Source organism: Solea solea, chromosome 11, assembly GCF_958295425.1.
Source record: "Solea solea chromosome 11, fSolSol10.1, whole genome shotgun sequence".
Taxonomy (NCBI): domain Eukaryota; kingdom Metazoa; phylum Chordata; class Actinopteri; order Pleuronectiformes; family Soleidae; genus Solea; species Solea solea.
This window is the reverse complement of record NC_081144.1, coordinates 8,240,795-8,258,805: the sequence shown is the minus strand read 5'-3', so window position 1 is coordinate 8,258,805 and position 18,011 is coordinate 8,240,795. Positions and strand designations below refer to the sequence as shown.

At 39.1% G+C, this 18,011-nt stretch overlaps 1 long non-coding RNA gene across 1 annotated transcript; it reads right to left on the bottom strand.

The window, feature by feature from the left end:
- Positions 1-3,365: 3,365 nt before the first annotated feature.
- Positions 3,366-14,572, bottom strand: LOC131468414 (uncharacterized). The gene is made up of 3 exons (XR_009241703.1): positions 14,088-14,572; positions 3,735-3,803; positions 3,366-3,620 (listed from the first exon to the last, which is right to left on the bottom strand). It is a non-coding gene; the product is annotated as an uncharacterized LOC131468414 (long non-coding RNA).
- Positions 14,573-18,011: the final 3,439 nt, after the last annotated feature.

Sequence of the window (18,011 nt, the reverse complement as noted above, 5' to 3'; positions counted from 1 at the left end):
GAGGTGGTGGTGGGTGAAACGACACATCTGGCTGAGCCTTATCTTCATTGCAGTTTTGCTTCCTGGTGAAACAGTTGGCAGACGTTTTCACAGTTTGTGCTCAACTGCCTCTACATTGTGGGCAATGTGGGTGCACGTTGAAGGAAGTTTCAAGTGATGCCGTTTCAGAGGAGGTACAGATATAAGGTGTTTCTCCACTATGTTCAAATGCTTAATATGTGAACTCAAATTAAAGAAAGACTAATGTTACGTAAAGTCTTTTTTAGTGTATCTACATGAGCCAAAAATGTTTCCAAAACTCTTTAAATCCACATTAATCCAAATTAAAAGGAGGTGGAACATTTATTATAGGTCACCTTTTTAACTATTTGTTGTTATGTAACTATTTGTTACATGTTCTGTCATACTGTAGATTTCACTTTCATTTGTAAAGAGGTGTTGAAAGTATAACCTATTTGTCATTTCTGTACTCGGTAAGCAAGACGCACTGCTCCTGCCTCCTTCATGCTGTGTACATAGTGGATATGGCTTGTAAAAGCACATGGTGTAACGCACAAAATGTGGAAACTGTGTTTGTGTGTCCCTGCTGGACAAATGACTAACATATTGGACTGACTCATCCACTGAACCACACATGTACACATGCGAACTTAATGAGCAGTACACGCCTTTTTGAAATGCTTTAACAGACACACAAACGCACACAATTACGTCATAGTCAAAACACATGTGCTATTTCGTGATTGCACCACATCAGCAGAAAAGAGACAAACCTTTGCCCCTGATGTTAATGCATTCACGTGTGCTATAAGAGTGTGATGCTGGGTGTTTCCCCAATTCATGTTTGCACAGAGATATACTCTTCCAGAGATGCAGGCAGACCACATCTGGAAACACTGCAGTCCCACTGCTGGGTTTTCAAGGACTGCCTGGAGGGTTACTTGTCAAACAATGCAACCATATGAACGTGAGCTGAGCCAAGAGCTCACTGGTGTCTGGGAACAGGATGCCCCTGCTGGTCACTTTGTTTTAAAGTTTGTCGAGGGCCACCTGAAGTCAACTTCACAATAAACAAAGCAGAAATTATAATTTAACAGGTTTGCAGTAAGTTGTGGATGCTCAAACTGTTACAACTTGAAAGTTTAAATCCACTCGTTGAACAATTTGAATCTTCCATATGAACTAGAGATACTGCAGGTGTTAGTAAAGCAGTACATATTATTATTTAAAGGTCCAGTGTGTAGTAATTACTGACTCTTAATGGTGAGACTGCAATTTGTAACAAACAGCTCACCCATAGTGCAGAGAAGGTCTTAAGAGTGACAAACATCCATTTGGACTGCAGATGCTGGTAAATGCTTCCAGATCTGAATGGAGATCATTATTGTCCACATTATGCTCCTGGATTGTCTGTCACCCTGAGTCGGCATTTCTGGCAACACACTTCACTGGTTCCAGTCTAATTTTACATTCTTATTTCATGTGGTGTTCCACAGGGTTCCATTTTGAGTCTGCTTCTTTTCTCTCTTTACATGCTGCCATCAAGCCCATGTAACTCGATTACACACATTGTCCAAGATATGTTGTTAGCTCGCGATTTTCTTCATTTAAATGAAGACTCTTTCCTTGTATGAACTTGCCATCTACATAAGACGATACTCTCAGAACATGAGTGTCACGAGTGTCACATTTGAAGACAATCAAACCTTCAGCAGGCAGATCATTTCAGTTTTAAGATCAAATCTCTTCCAACTTCAAACCATCTCCAAGATGAAGCATTTCATATCTTCCGCTGATGTCATTCACGTTCTAATATCATCCAGGCCGGCTGGACTGCAACTCCCTCAACGTGGCATTACTCAGGCTATGATATGTTTATAACTAATTCAAATCTTAACCCTCTGTCAGGGACAGAGCTACTTTTCTTTAGTGGCTTCTCAGGTTTAAAATTTCACACCTCAACATCTGTTTTCTTGTCTTTGTGAAGCACTTTGGTGCTAACGCTGTCCAAATTCATTTTTTGTTGATATCTATTTTAACTTATGTCGTGTATGATTTGATTTGTTAGTTCACAAATGTGAAGCATGTGTCAGTTTAATCTGAAGAATCCTGATTAGCTAAGCTTGGTGGGGGACATTAGTGAAGGGTTTTACTTGTAACTCTTTTGCTTGCTCTTCCTAGTCCCTCTTTTATTTGCCCTCTCTATTTCAACATTTCACCTATTTTGGATTAGAAGCAAGAACGTTGTCGCAGTGGGGGGGGGGGGGGGGGGGGTGCACCGTCAGAGGACATCACGAGGATCAGCACATGGCAAGCAGTGAATCTGACCCTCGGGGACTTGGGAGGTTTATCAGTTTTGCGAGTCTTGGAGCCAACTGGATGGACTCATCATATGAGCATGACTGATGTGTGACTGTGTTGGCTTAGAGGCATTAATATGCAGGGTAATATTGGTTATGCTATAAAAGCTCATGTTTTCCTAAAGTGCCTGAATTTGAGAAGACCCAGTGGCTCAGTTGTCACAGATCCCAATATTAGTCTTACTTGTGGCCTTATTTTCCCTCTCCTATCACTCTCCCCAAGGTGCTATCTTTCTTCTATTCTGAGGCACGTCATAATAAAAATTTGATAGAAATAAGATTGGTTTTCCAATAAACTGCTGTGAAATAAAGTTTTTGTGGATGTACTCTTTATAATTTATAGGCATTCTGCTATTAATCTAAAACCTTTTGTGAGCAAAGCTTTTTACTATCTCACCCAGCTAAGGAGGTTATGTATTTACTGCTCTCTATGTGTTGTTTTGGTCATTTGTTTATTGAGAAAAGTGGGTCGTCCATCGAGGTTGAGGGTTCGATCTTCAGCTCAGCTAGTCTACATGCTGATGTGTACCTGGGCAAGACACTCAACCCCAAGTTGCTCCTGATAGCTGGACAGGCAGAATATGAGAAAATGCGTTGCACGTAGTGGTGCTGTATGAAGGTGTGACTGAATGGGTGTGAAATGGAAGTGTAAAGCTGTGAGTGGTCATCAAGCATCGAGATGAGCAAAACGCTATATATAAATACAGACCTTTTATCATTCGAGCAAAAAGCATTGAACTGATTCGTACCAGATTTTTCAGTCAATAAGGTCTGAAAGCTGAAAAAACAGACATATTTATGAGTGTTCTGTGCTCAATTTCATGCCTTCCTAATTATTGACAATTGAGAGGAAGCTGAAAATGCAATGACACACTGTGAATACAGTTCAATTTGGGACAATATAATCAAAGATAATTCAATCTGTTTCAGATAAAAAGGCTCTCTGTTTTCTCTTTCATTAATGGGGCTGTAGAAAGTGCAGGTTTTCCTGACATTGGAGTCTGTGATGATTCAATTCATAAGAGGTGGTGGAAACAGTGAAAAATTCCTGTCTCTGTGCAACAACACTGCTGCTCAGCTCAGTCTGGTGGGCTCTTCTCCTCTCTTGCCATCCTGTTGACCTACCCATCTATCGCCACTCCTGCATCTAATTTCCTCTTCTGTTTCCTGCCATTTTCCACGTGCATGACGTGTCCTTAGAGGGAGGCTGTCTCTCTGCCCTGTGTGTCCAGGAGTATGCCGACAGACCCAGTGATGACCCTTAAGTATAAACATGGAAATGTATTCATATTCAACCTTAACCCCGCAGCCTGCACTATTTCAATGCCCTGCCGTACATGTGTGTTACACAAGACCGTGTGAAACGGGACAGACCTGGCCGAGTGTTTCCGCATTCTAATGGCGGAGCAGAACCAGAATCCACTTTCTCACCAAAGGGACACTCTGTGGAAAGAGAAACACAGGAAGACATGTGTGTAACACAACAGCCAGACATCTAGTATACTCTGGAGAGCTGAACCCTGTGAAGAGCACACTGGTCTGGGGTAGCTCAGATGTGAGAATAATCTGTGTGCAGACAAAAATTCCAGGAACTTGATCCTCAACCACCAAGAAACCTAAAGAAAATACACCAAGAAAAACAAACAAACAAACAGACAACTGTCAGGACATGATGTCATCAATGTTATCTTGACACCAGCAGTGACAGGTCCCGCTGCAGGGAACAGACTGCCAGTGGAGTCGGAAGCAAACAGGAAATTTAACAGAGGCCTCAATAATGTCTTTTGTTATTACATCATGTTCTGAGAGAGTCAAAGAATGCTTCTGTATGACCACAATCTTCAAAATATTGTTGGACATGTGCTGCAGGAGTAAACAGAACATTTGAATATCGTGTAGATAATCTTGTGTGGAGTCACCGAAATTTCCCCCTCTGATTCGTTTAGTTCTGATATGCATGACGTGCTTAGTTAAATGAGAGGGCTGCGTTGTTAAACTCCATTGCCAAAGTCCTGCCTCCCCCCGCTCTAAATCTCCTTCATTCTCTCCTTTGACTTGATCCCTTACAGATGTTCTTCTTTAGCACTCCCCTTTGGTGGAAGCCTACTCCTATTGTTCATAAAATCAGTCCCATGTCACATAGCCGCCACAGCCCAATGTGCACAACAGGCATGAACTGTGTTTCAGACTTTCATGAACACTCAGTCTTGAAGGCATGAGATCAAATACATGCAGCGACACGATGAAAACGATCAACATAGCAACCAAAATCCAAGCTTGTGTTAACAAAATAGATGTTGTCTTCTCAAACACATAACCACCCCCTTTTCCCCCTGACTCTCCTCTTCTGTCTCATCTCTGTCCCCAGCTTTCTCGTGTCCTTTTCCTTAGGACGCTTTTCTTTTTTGAAAAGGGCAAACTCTACAGGCCTGTAACTATCCCTAATTGGCTCTGATTGGGTGACGCTGTAGACATCTTGAAGTGATTTATGCTCAAGGTTGAGAGGGTGGTGTAGGCTGGTTCATGCTTTAAGCCTCTGAGGTATTCACTCACAACTCCTGGAGGATTTGAATCTACGATCAGGCTTTCTTTGATTGCATCTATTCTCTTCTGGGCACGTGGTAGCCGTTTTCAAGATATTTTTTTTATAGATCCTGTTTTTTACAATTTCACAGTATTAAGCAATCCTTTATTAGGCCTTACTGTCCAAGTTATGCAACTACTCTGTGTTGTTTTGGCCTCAATGGAGGCTTACAGCAATAAAGTAACATACAAACATAAGCTTTTAATTTGCTCGGGTATGTATTAGAACTGTAATTTTTTTGTATAAAGTGACACCGGAGCTTCGGCATCCTGAAAGTACAACTGCGTGTGTTCTGGCAGCACATGGCCAGATAAGGTCTGCAGGATTAATTAATTAGCGTGCAGGCTGCCCAGATGGCTCTCATTACATGCATCTCTTCAATTCATCTCTGGAGTACGTTCACATACAGACAAACTGTCAGCAGTAACAGTGGTCTTTCAGTACAACACTTAATACTTAGTAATTCAAGCCATTTGCAACCTTCGTTTCCAGAGACTGTATCGACTAATGTTACAGTTTCTTGGGAATCTAATAAAATCTACAAAAGGATCAAGCAAATTGTTAAACATATTTTATAACTATTTTTCCACAGATATAAGGTTTCAAGGACTATAGGACAATAATTAATAGCCTTCTAATACAGCTGTATAAAGTGGGTCTGGGCTTTATTTTGGGCGGTGTGTTGATTTTACAAGGAAAATCTGTCCACAACATGATTTCACATGTAGACCATGAGATGGCAGTGTAAGACCAGAATTTGAAACAACATTCCAAGCCCATCACAAAAGGAGAATTGTTTTCTGAATGACTCAACTCTGCTCTCTTGTGGCAACACTAAAGACTACAAATCTGATTTTATAATTTCTCAATTCTTGCCGTAGAAAACATGGCGTTGATTAATGCCACGCTGCAAAACTAGAAACATGTCATATCTTAAAGTCAAAATGAGAGCCTCGGCGAAAACATAAGAGCAGCACAGATGTCTGTGTAAAAGAGGAAGAACCTTAAAAAGAAGAGTAAACTAAGGTGTTGCAAAAAACGACAGACAGCAGTCTCATACAAAATAGGATCAGACAACCTCCAGTCTTTATGATAGAGACCTTTTCATCAGTAACGCACGGACATAAAACCTTTTTTTTTCGGGGTATGGCGGTGAGTGGATGAGAGCTTGTGTATGTTTTGAAGCAAGGAGCTGCACACCTCACCCCACTCCTTCTCTGAAGTCTTGCTCTGGGCTCGTCAGGAGACACTCAGGTCCTGCACATCAAATATTAATTTCACAGAAACTCCTAAGCCTTGAATAATTCTCAAAGAAGTGTGCCGAAAGCGAAGCCTTGCTATCCCAGGCACGTTCCTATCTGGACAATGGATTCAAGGGAGCACGAGGAGGAAGAAAGAAACATGGGGGGGGCAAGAGAGAGCGAGGCAGCAAGACCGTGAGAGGGAATTGGATCTATTCTATTGGCCTTATAACAGATGGGTTGCTTTAAGAGGTGTCATGTGATGTATCGTGTGTAACAGGCAATATTTATTGACAGCAGATTATTATTTAAAAGTGAAAATGTAAATGGTAAATTTAAAAAAAAGTTTCTTTGACAAATAAAGATCAGAAAGTCGGTGTTAAAGCAGCTGCAGCAACAATGAAGGTTAAAAAGTAACAACATTTTGACAATGACTGATGTATATTCTCTACTGATTTTGTCTATTGGGCTCTCATTCAAATTTTATATATATATATATATAAAAACCTACTTTCATTCGTGCTGAACTGGCCAGGCACGTTTGTCACTCCATGTGATAACTACCATCACCTGATCTCATCTGGTCCGACCCTGCTCTCATCCAGGCCTTTATTACAACCACAATTACACGATACTGGATGGATGATCTCACACTCATTACCCCTCCATATCCAAGGCCCTGACTGAATGACTCTGTCCCCTCTGGTGAGCATGTGGCAGGTGCTGTGTTGACTTGGCCCCCGCCCTGGTCCTCAGCCCTGGTGTGCCGATAAGAGCTCAGCGTGGAAAATCAGGCAGCGGTGCTCTGGCCTTTCAGAGGCAAGCCGGAGAAAATGAGCCATGAAGGAAATCGGTGGTGATTATCTTTATTATCAGCCGGGGGAGTAACCGTGGAAACGGCGACCTGTGGGGGTAAGAGAGCAATGCACAACCTGTTCCAGCAGCCTGCCGATTGGCCCATACAAGTTCCACTGGTAATTAACATCTGCATATGCAAATGAATGCTCTAGCTGGGGAATTTTGGCAGGCATTTCTCACCTGCACCCATGCGCCTGAAAACAGCGTAGTCAAGTTTGTGTCACTCTGTGTGTGTGTGTGTACACAGGATGCACACAATCACACCAAATCAAATGATGTGTGTTCTAGAGGTTGACTGATGGTGGTTTTTCAGTGGCCAATGCAGATCTTTGAAAAAAAATTGGGGGAGCCGGCATCTCGTCTTAAATCAGCAATTCTTCTGTTCGGTTTATCCTATCTTTATTTTCTGTTTGCACTGCAGTGCTCATATATATTAAATAACAATAACGTATATAGCAGGGCCGTGTTGGAAAAAAAAATTAGAAATCGATACAGCAGAATGTTGTGAGGAACACTTCGCCAATGCGTGTATTGATTCAGATTTTACTCAATCGATTCAGCAGCAAAAGCTTTGATGGTCGACCTGAGTTGTAAACGCCACCTAAAGTGCAATGTAGAATGCAGCCAGTGGGTGGCAGCCAGCAGAGGTCAGTTGACACATACACTGACAGCTCTTGCTATAAATTCTGTGAAGGTAGGATATGGTCATTATCAAAAAAGAAGTAAGTATCGCAATATGCATTGTACCGTGGCCTCTCCATCGTGATATGTATCATATCATGAGGATGTAAAAAAAAGAAAAATCAACTAATTAATTAAATAATAATGAACCAGTTTATCGGTCTTCATCTACTTTGTTCTATTGCTTCACATTCATAATAGAACCCTGTTCATTGACGCACTTGAAAAATACTTACACCTGCACTTTTTTTTTTTTTAGGAAGCACAGTTGGTAGGGGTGGACTTGGGGCAACTGGGTCGAATGGATGCCACCCACCCTCTACGTTCTTTGTTGCGCTCTGCTAAAAGAGATAAGGTCACACAACAGGACGCTGACAGCGGTCCTGCTGGGAGTGCATTATTAGCATCTCAGGGAGCAGGGACGAGTCTCATCCACAGAAAGACACTGATCGTCAGCCTCTCCTGTTAATGGAGACTCTGGCAGTGTCGCCACAAATGTCAGTGGGAAAGTGACTCATACATCTACGCATGGTTAGACACTACAGACACTGTTTTACATGCACAGATTATCTAGATTATCAGCGATGAGTCTTTTCTATCATGTCTTCTTTTAGACTAGTGCAAAGTAAACAAAAATACAGACATGGGTGTTTATTGTAATACACTCACTCTTTACTTCTTCTTTCTGCTTCTCGCTTTAAGGGGTCGCAACAGAGGATCATCTGCCCCCATCCTGCCCAAGTGTTCATCTATAGATTTCAATTATAACACAGGCATTTTGTTCGTATCTGTGTAAACACTGGCTGTTTTCACAAAACATTTTTTTTTGCTAGAAATCTTCACTTCAGTAGCAAAAACCATGGCAGATATTGATTTTCCTTTAACACTGTTCAGTCTTCAGTGATATATCAAGTGGTAGAGATATTAAAAAAAACATATTTTACTCTGTAAAAAGGCTCTGTGTCAACAAAATTGAATACATATTTTGATCCTGCTTCATCCAATGTTCAGATTCTTTTTGGAAAACTTAAAATATTGTGTCATTAAAATATTTTCTTCAAAACGTTCCTGTCCTGTATTGCCTTATTTTCACTTTCATACGACATGTGCGGCATGTACTATAGCTTTCCATAATGGCCATGAGTTTATTAATGTTAAATGTGTGTGTGAGTTTCCGTGCATGTGTGTGCATGTGCATATGTGTGACGTGTGAGCATGTGTGACATGTCTCTGTGAGTGTGCGATTAACACATGCTCCTGAATGAGTCTCTAACCTGTGAATTATGCAGAGCACCCACAGACGTAGCCAGCGTGAGTTGTGCTGTGGAGTTCTAATGAGAGAGCGGCTAGCAGGCGCCAGGCGAGAGAGGCTGCAGAGCACGCTGTGAATGACAGCTCCAACAGCAGGGAGCCACACTATAAATAGAGCCTGTTCCGAGCGCTCATGACACCTGGATTCACATTCATTTGCAATTTTGTCCAGCCACCATCCACCATCTTTTACTTGAGTTTTGTTTAGCTTCAGTACCGTGTCTTGTATCTTATCTTGCATCTCTAAAAAAAGCAGCATTTCTCTTTTCATTCACACCCTACTGCTCAGATCGTCACCTGTGTTAAATTACATCACCCCTGCTTTCTTAATCATTTCATCCACCTCCCAAGAATTCAATTTAAACACCAAGTGAAAGCTCCATTGTGTAGCTAGTATTCCCCAACCTCTTTCACACACACTCTCTCTCTCTCTCTGTGTTTTTGGTAAGTTATATGTTATCCGTCTGTCTTTTAACCTAGTGTTAGTCACCCAGACTGCATACAGGAACCTTGGAGCTACAAGGTGCCGGATCAGCAGCAGCTGTGCTGCGTTTGGCACAGACAGGCCAAATATAACAGTTGTTATGGAAGTGCTTGATTTGCTTTGTGTGTGTGAATCATCGTATATTCACTTTTCGCAGCCAAAAACTGTGATCAAGATTAAAATATAGTGGAAGTCCTGCTGAAATTCCCTGCTTATTTTAAGCAGTAGAATCAACTTCTTCTTCCTGTGAGGGCTATTTGGTACCAACTGTATGAAGCCATCCTGCTCTACTCGTGCTGTATGCTTCTTCCGACTCACTTCCTCAGTCTTGACAATAAATGTGTCACTTGTTGTGCAGCAAGGAAACATCACCACGGCTATAGAGAAATAGAGTCAGTAAGGGAGAGTGGTAAGGAACCACAGATGGGTTTCACTTCGCCAAATATGTCAGCAGAATATTTCTAAAACATTAGCAATATGAAGGTATGATTTAATTATCAAACCGTAAGCTAAAAAAAATAGTTATATTCTGCAAAAAAAGACTTTTAACATGATCCAGGCTGCGTTGGATACAGAAAGCCCGCTTTGAGACAGAGAAGCGCAAAGTGCAGGAGCGGTGTGCTGTGCGCTGTGTGTCTGTCTACACCAGATGGGGGGGGCATGCACCCACGTTGTCGGATATGTTCGATGAGACCTTAATATTTTCATAGTTTCTTAATTGACTTATTCTTTGAAGCATGAATATTAATATATACAATTGCAATGCCTTGACTTCAGTGACGTAAGTACACACAGTCCCAGCCATGACAACGGTACAGAATTGGCCTAATAATTACTTTGCGTGTTTCGGTTTCGGCCAACAATTTTCATTTCGGTGCATCCTTAGTAATCATTATTATCATTATGAAAATATCAGTCAATATGACAAAATTAGCTATTTTAGTATAAAAACTGATGTTTAGTGGCATATGTTTTTTAATGAGTCTTAAACAGGAATGACGACAGGAGATCTAAATTAATGGAGGATGACAGTTTGTTGTTTTTGTTCGAGAACAATTTGATCTGTAAATATAATGAGCCCTTGTCAGCTACAAATGAACAACTCTCCAAATGCAGCATTAGTAAAAATAGCTGACTAAAAAAAGAAGTTAATAACCACTGACACGGTTAAATTTGAGTCACAAATCCCCGATACTGTTAAGTTAATACCACAAGTTAATTGTGGGTTTTAAACTTCTCACATCACATCTCGAGGAAAACATTTACAGCAATATGTTTCTTCTTGCACCATGGATAGACATCATGTAAATCTATATTGTACCTTTATTATATTGATATTGCGGAAATTTGTATTGCAATATATATATATATTGTTATTGGATTATTGCCCAGCCATTTTGCTTTAAGATGATCTCACACTGGTGCAAATGAAAAACAAAAGTCATCATGAGTGAGACGCACTGTCCAACATTTTGAAATAACTATGACTATTCTCTGAAATGGGGATGAAATCACCCCTGGTATCCTTCTTTAGCCAACACACATTAATTATTTCAGAATCTGTCTCGTAATCCAGGCTGAGAATCCTACCCAGAACGAATGGGATGTCAGCTTTACTACTTGTAAAGGCATTACAGGGTGTTAAGTCCCACGTGAATTTGAATTGGTCCCAGCAGTACAGGATTAGAAGCAGCGGGGATTAGACCTTCCCCAAAGGAAATACAGCGGGGGGGGCAACCAAGGGATTCAAGCTATAGAATACCGCTTAATGTACTGACAGCACCAGGAAGTTGAGCAGCAATGTTTCCATCAGTACTCAATCTCAGTAAAACTGTGTCACACTTGTCCTCCATGTGAGGGTTGAGTTATCTATGATATGTCACCTTCTGCGAAAATTAGATATGACACGAGATAATATAATATAATCCGATTGTAAACATGTCTAAGATTGGAATGCTCCACCTGCCCTATTGTTTGGTAGTGTTGCAGTGTTTCTACTGTGCTTCTTTCCACTGTTTAATCTCTGACAGAAATATAAACAGGTGGATCCAAGTGGTGGACAGTTATAAGAAAGTATGGGTACATCTACTTGTGCACCAGTGGTCATCCACACTCATCCCCAGTGGAATCACTGACCTCAGGGCCATTTCATTCCAGCTAAACTAACTGAGCCAAACCTCCATTGGCACTAATGTGATTGCAGCCCCCGAGGTAGTGTAGAGAAGCAGAGTCCAGTCTGAACTAATGGACTTGCATGAAGACAAATGAGCACAATTCAGCATGTTACAACAGTGTGTGATTGCATTAGCTGCTGGCCAGGAAGTGAGTGGGAAACAGAGGCTCTCAGGATGAACTCTGAGCTACAGTATACAGTTGATGGGAGGACAGTCACGAACCAGTAATTTCAAGAGGAACCTGGAAGATTTTTTCAATCCTTTTACTTATTCATTCATTCATTTTCTCCCCATTTATCCTCCACATGAGGGTCACTGGTGCCAATCCGAGCTGACATAGGGTGAAAGGCGGGGTACACGCTGGACAGGGCGCCAGTCCATCACAGAACCACATAGAGACAAATAACCATCCACACTCCCAGACAAACATACGGTCAATGTATATTATCTGCAGTATACCTCTGAGCCACATGAGGGAACTCATTTATTTTCCACCATAGTCATAGTTTCTGCCATAGTAATCCATATGATTCAGCAGCCAGCAACAAGAAATAGATGTTAGAAAATACTACAGCTGTGTATAATCTGTGAGGTAGACCAATAGGAGGATACAGGGGAACTACAGCTGGACAATACAGATCAAAACTTCATCAGTCCATTTTTATTTATATTATTATTATTATTATTACCATTAGTATTATTATTATTGTTATTATTATCATTATTATTACAATGATTACCACAAAAAAGTAATTTACAGACAGAGAAATATTACACAAATCTGGGGAAAAAGGTGATTTTGTGTTCTCAAACTCAGTGTGTTTGTGACATGCATTATGACATTATGTCCATACATACTCAACCTTTGCTATATTGCTGTTAAATGGAAAACATGACATTAGCTTAAGTTAGTGAAACTACTGTCCAGGCTGTGAGGCATAAGAGTGCTACAGTCAAGTGCAAAGTGGGATTTTCTGTTTTTTTAAAAATCGTATAAAAAGTAAAAACACAAAAATGTGTCTTCTGTTGTCCACCAGACTGGGATGCAATACTTAAATGCTAGCAGGTCCACATAAGACAACTGCAGGGTGTAAGTAATATTAATATGCACAATGCCTCAAAAAACAAATATCTTGTTCACCTACATGCATTTAATTGTTTCATTTAGGTGTGTATCAGTTTTACATAATACAAGCTTAAAATTATCTTTTGAAAAAGTCTGGATATATCAAGATAATATTAGGAGAGAAATTTCCATAACAATTTCAAAACAATATATTATGCACAAATTTCCTTGTGATTTATATTAATAATTGGGCACAATGGTTTTTTTTCTTCATTATTTAAAATGTGGATCCCCATTTAAAAAAGTTTGGGAAGCCCTGTGATATGAGTTTGAGAATGTGCAAGACATTCACTTTGGGATAGAGGTTTTTAAACTGTAATGTACTCCTCCATGAACATTTTACTGAGGCCCAAACAAACCTTAAATCATAAGGATTAAATATTTCAAGTTTAATTTGAACTTTGAAATGAACCTCTGTAAGTAATCAGGCAGTTATTTAAAGGCACATTAGTTTAGTTTTCTATTAACAGAGCACACATCGTCAGTATCAGATCATCATTCTTATGAGTAGCCAAAATCATGACCTTGATTATTAGAGTCCAATTATGAATTCCAACTGAACTTCAATGTTTATTTTTAGCAGTAGAACCCACTCCCTACTCCCTAACACAGCCATCTTGCTTTTTTCGCACTACATAGCTAAAAATAAATAGTGTAAAATGCATAATTTTACTAATACCCATTTTTGCAGCCAACTGGTAAATAAAACACTGCTATACTGGGCTAAAATCATGATTGTGTGACCTCATTTGACAGTGTTTTGAATGTAGCAGATATTTGTATATATTAAAAAAAAAAAGTGATGCACAAGTGCTTTAATTACCAAACTAAAAATTGAGAAACCTTTCTATTACTTTATTTTTATGACCTACCACAGCTTTGTGTGTTCACTGATATGAAGTGAGAGTGATGGGCATAAAACCTAAACATATAAACATAGTAGACTTATCAACACAGAGTTTACTCACAGCTGCATCAAAATACAAAATCAATTCTGCACATACATACACAAAACATGCATTTAGAGCTGAAACAATTACTCGACTAATCGATTATTAATCGGTTTGAAGCTTTTGTCATGGTTAAAACGAGATTTCCTCATTATTTCCAGGTTTGACAAACACTGATCAACATTTTTTGTAACGTTTTATGACATTTTATGGACCAAACAATTACTCGAGAAAACAATCTACTGTACAGATTGATCGATTATGAAAGTAATCGTTAGTTGCAGCTCTACACGCATTACAATATTCAGTGTGACTTACATGTGCCATTGGTAGCTTCCTTTCTGATGTCCGCCGCGATGTTAATGTCCGATGTTAAATCTGGAAAAGGCAAGTTCCCAACAGCTCCACGTCTTGCCTGAATATTCCGTTTTTAAAGGTTTTCTTCAGTGACGAAGTGGTCCAGTGACAGTAGTCGTTAAATTCACGAAAGGTTAGCAAACAGGAAGTGCGAATTCGGCGCCATTTTCATCGCTTGCTAGCTAGCTTGCTAAAAAGATCCAGAGGTTTAGGATACAAACGATAAGGTTACAGACAAAACGGCCTGGTTCTGGTTAGACTTTCAAATCGAGGGGAATGACAATTTGATTTGTAGCCACTTGTCATGTTATGTAAATGCTAACAAATGTTTTTATATTGATGTTTGCATTTCCTTGAGTATACCACATACACACTGGATTGGCCATGAATCTATCCCACAATTCCTTGCAGCAGGAATGTAAATAAACAGTGTGGCTCATAGCTTCCTTATTTATCTTTTATCCTTCTATCCTTATAATTGTTTCCAGTCATCTCTATCTACATGTTTTATTTGTGTCCCTTTTTGATAATCATTTTCTACATGAATTATTTTACTACAAGATAGCAGATACATTGTTATTTCTCTTATTTCTGTATAATGGAATTACATATTTATATCATTGTAATCCACATCCATAACTAGACTAAAATAAAACTAAATCTACAAACTTTGGTTGCCGTGGGTTTGTGTCTGTGATACTGATAGGTTGTGTACTACTGGACCTGTGTAAGTGCTTTGTTCATGCTACACCAGCTACAATATATACATTTATATAATTTATATTTGTATACATACATGTATATAATATGTATGCATGTATTTTATATATGTATATATATACATACATACATACATAAATATATATAGTACAGTCTAGTTGTCCGGTTAGATCTGAGGGGTATTCCAGAAAGCGGGTTATGTGAGAACTCTGAGTTTGTTAACCCTGAGATGAGGGAAACTCTGAGTTATCCGTTCCAGAAAGAGAGGTAACTTAAACTCTGGGTCTGTTACTGCGGTAACTTACTCTGTGAACATAACCTGCTCGCTGGCAGGTTTACTATAAGAAACCCAGAGTTTCTACCTGTCTCCTCCCACACGAAGAAAGCAGTTAGACATGGATTGCCCATTCATTAGAAATCCAATCGACATCGAAGCCGTATTGATTAGAAATGCATTACGTCGTGAGAGAATCTTCCGACCCAGATTAGACGTTTTGATTAAAAATAAAAGACAAATTCACATGTGATTTGGTTCTTCTTTATTCTCTAAAAGTACAAAAGCCAACAGTCAGGATTTGTAATATAGTTCCAACTATTAACATATTTTACATATTCACCTGTTTCACCATGACAATGCACCCACCTCAACTGGCGTTCAAGTAATAGAATTTCCAAGTCTGTTTTTCTGATTTGCAGGTCCAGGTACACCATTTCTTTCTCGGTTTTTTGAATGGTTTTCATTAGGTGCACCCTGTACAACTCTTTTACCGGCAACTCGGAAACATATGGACGACATTTAATTCCTGCAGTTCTACATACAGATTTAACATGGTAGTGACCGAAAATCTCACTGTGTCAAGCTGTGCTCTAGAAGTTGATGGACCCTCCTCATGGTGATGCCCAGCCATGTTCTGTGGAAGGACAAGAATGTGCTAGTTTGTCCATTATCTATGCTCATCACTTCAGTGTACATGTCAAACTCCAAATTCCACTCAAGAATGTAAATGAATATGAATGGGTAGAGCAGTGCCAGTAGCTATACATAATATTAAGACACACTTCAGTAGGCCCCTCCGGATCTCTCCCTGTGGCAGCAGACAGCGTCTCCTCCTCCTCTATATAATTCAGATTGTATATATACATACATACATATATATATATATATATATATATATATATATATATATATATATATATATATATATATATATATATATATATATATATATATATATATATGTATATATATATATATATATATATATATATATATATATATGTATATATATATATACATATACATATATATATATATATATATATATATATATATATATATATATATATATATAAAAGTTTTATTTAAAAAAAAAGACATAAGTGTATACTTGCATCTGATGTATGCACTTGTGTCCTGGGGGGTGACAGGCTCAGATGAGCTTCCCCCGGGGATGCCTTCAGACACAGGGCGACCCCTGTATTGGCTGAGAGCCAGCTCCTCAGCCTCTGACAGAGGTGGTGGAGGTGGCCCTCCACCCGTTTTTCGGGCCTCTGCCTTCTTTCTGTTGGCTGAAACTCAATGTTTGCAATCTGAATTAATATTTACGTTACGTTTAATAGCCTTAGTCAATTAAAAATAAAAAAATAAATCAAAGTGAGGTGCAATCATAGCCTAGCAAAATATGCCTTACCTTTTTGAATGATGTTTTTATGTTTCATTTTGAGCTGCTTCCAAGTCCTCCTTTCTCCTGTTGGATTGCACCTAAATGAAAAACTCAGATTTCATTCCTACTTATATTCAAAACTATAGGCTATGCTACGATCTTACGGTTAAATGTTACGTCAATGGAATAGTACATTCAAACTTACGCGTTGACTCGGCAGCAATTTTCTCCCATGCGGTCTCTCTCTCCTTCGCTGCTGCAGCTGTGTTGCATGTGCGGCGAAATATGTGCTCATATTCTCCGTAGCCCAGCAAAAGGATCTCCAACTCCTTCGCACTGAAATAAGTTGATTTTTTTTTTTTCTCGGTTGTCATGGTGACTCGTGGTATCGGGGCTCCATTGATGATGGCTTTTTAAAGTGGTTGTGCACGGGCATACCTCGAGGTTAACATACTCAGAGTTGATTGAACTAACTCAGATCAGCTGTTCTGGAACCGGATACTCAGAGTTTCCCGACTCAGAGTAAGTCAACTCAGAGTTCAGGGATAGACTCAGAGTGTGTTGAACCTGCTTTCTGGAATACCCCTCAGAACATTGATTTTGTGTTCATTTCTTCTAAACATATCAATTATGTTTGTTGTGTTTGATGATTTTTTTCAACAATATGCATTTTGTTTATTTGAGAATGTGTGTTTTTATTTGAATAACATGTATTGAAAAGGTTTGATTACAGGCCGACAGCACATGGTTTGTCAACACTCATATCCTCCATCTTCCAAGCACCAGAATTGAATTTTCCAAAGTCCTGATTAATTACCCATGTGTTCAACAGCTAATTTTTCTTAATAACAGTGACAGTAACTTCTGTCTTAGTCAAGAAACGGCAACATAAATCAATAGGTCTCAACAAAAAGACGTGAATACAGTTTTCATCATTATGCAATTTTTAACCAGCAAAGTTTATTTATATATAACAACAGTACAAAGTGAATCCTTGGCTTGCAAAATAGGTGTGCTTCATATTTACAATAGGTACACAATAATATATTATCATAACAAAACCAAAGCAAATAAAAAGCAAGAGAACAAACCTTTTTTTTAAATACTTTAAGTTTCTTACAATTTTCACAACACTTTTATAAAACAAGAACAGACAGCCATTATTATTATCATCATCATCATCATCATCATCTTGCCATTAATTACTATTTTACAGAACTCCAGTGTCTACAAAGGGTTTGCTTACAATGTGGATTTAAAATGTAAGGATAGTCATTTTATACTTGGTGATATTTTGAGATTATTACATTGATCTGGATTTCAGTTCCTCTGGCTGATGTCATGAATAAAAGAAGCTAATTAAATGTTTTGTTTTATATATGGAATGATGACGTCATTCCATCATATGAATGATGGTGTGCCAGTCAGAACCACAACACCATCATTCTGGCAACACATCACACCAAAAGCAAAAAAAGTGCACATAGCATCTTCCATCTGC